Here is a 1,605-nt window from a genome sequence, read left to right as displayed (position 1 = left end):
AAAAAAAAAAAAAGAATGCCAAGTCTGGCATATATACCAAAGAGCACTCGTATTTTTTTATTCTACCTGGCCCTATCACCAGACCTCAAAATCTATTCCATGTGGGAGCCAGATGATCACTCATTTTAAGCCTTGTGGAGAATGGAATAAAAAACCAAATACAATATAAAGTTCAATTCCTATACTTAAATGATCTTCATAAGAAATCCTTGTGAATTATGCAACATAATTCCAACAAGGAGCTAAAATCTTACCTCTTCATTTTCCATCCTGCCTCTGATGTAAATACCAACATGCACATAGGCAGAAACAGTTATGAAGGAGAAATAAATAAACATGGAGAATGCAAAAAGTAAATAATTAAGGCTCTATAAAAAGACACAAAAACACAAGATTCTCCACAAATTCATTTGAAAAATGCAGACAAGTCACCTGCTAGTCTTCTGCTACTGTATGTATGCTGATATCACCCAAATCATTGATACGGTTTTTACGCTGCTCTGAATTGTAATACTGATAACAAAAAATCATGCAATAGTTTACTCCTTAAGAAGACATCCTAAACTTAGTTTTGTATGTGGTGCAAAGAAAGCAGAAATCCATTACGGTGCACTGACTGCTGTTATAAAAATAATCTTAATCTTTTAATTCTTTACCCAAATTCCCCAAGACTTTTGTAAGAGCTATTTACGCTATTTATAACATAACTGGCTATTTAATACCTACTTGGCTTGTTAGTTGAAGGCTAATTATTGGCTTTTTAAAGAGTACTTGTACAACTTGAGTGAACCACTGTCTTTACCAGCTTTAAGCTCAAATATATTTTCATGTTCAAATTTCCAGTGGTCTCAATGTTTATCCTTCTGTTTTTTTTTTAACAATTTATTTAAGTCAAGATCCAAATAAGTTCATCACTTTGCAACTGATCAATAAGGTTTTTAAATCTGTTTTAATTCAAAGGCTCCCCTTCCAACTCTTTTTTAATCTTACAGTTTATTTGTTAAGAGAAGCCAAGTTGTTTGTTCTCTTATTTCCCAGTTTGGATTTTGCTTATTTCATTTTCTAGAGTAGTTTGATGTGTTCCTCTCTTCTCTAGCTATGTTGTAAAATGGCTGGATCTGAAGTCTTGATCATATTCAAATTTGATTATTCTTCCATCAGAAGATACCCCAATGACTCATTATCTTTTTGTGATGTTCAATGCCTAGATCCATCAGATTGTTTAGAGTTTGTAATTTGGTGATATTCTATCATTCTTTCTTCATTTACTACTGAGGTACATTTATAAAAAGACCAATTTAGGCCAGGCACAGTGGCTCCCACCTGTAAACACAGCACTTTGGGAGGTCAAGGCAGGTGGATCATCTGAGGTGAGGAGTTTGAGACTAGCCTGGCCAACATGGTGAAACCCTGCCTCTGCTAAAACTACAAAAATTCACCAGGCATGGTGGCGCATGCTTGGAAGTCACTCAGAGGCTGAGGCATGAGAATCACTTGAACCCAGGAATCGGAGGTTGCAGTGAGCCAAGATCATACCTCTGCACTCCAATCTGGGCAACAAAAGCAAAACTCCATCTCAAAAAAAAAGCTGATGAAAAAGTGGTA

General features: G+C 35.6%; 1 protein-coding gene across 7 annotated transcripts in view; it reads right to left on the bottom strand.

Moving 5' to 3' along the window:
- The window catches only part of RAD51B (RAD51 paralog B), a 661,060-nt gene that overhangs the window by 621,987 nt on the left and 37,468 nt on the right, over positions 1-1,605 (bottom strand). The gene's annotated exons all lie outside the window — the stretch shown is intronic.

Source organism: Cebus imitator, unplaced genomic scaffold (assembly GCF_001604975.1).
Source record: "Cebus imitator isolate Cc_AM_T3 unplaced genomic scaffold, Cebus_imitator-1.0 Scaffold13, whole genome shotgun sequence".
In the NCBI taxonomy this organism is placed as follows: Eukaryota; Metazoa; Chordata; class Mammalia; order Primates; family Cebidae; genus Cebus; species Cebus imitator.
Note: the sequence above shows the minus strand (reverse complement) of the source record. Positions and strands in the feature narration are given on the sequence as shown.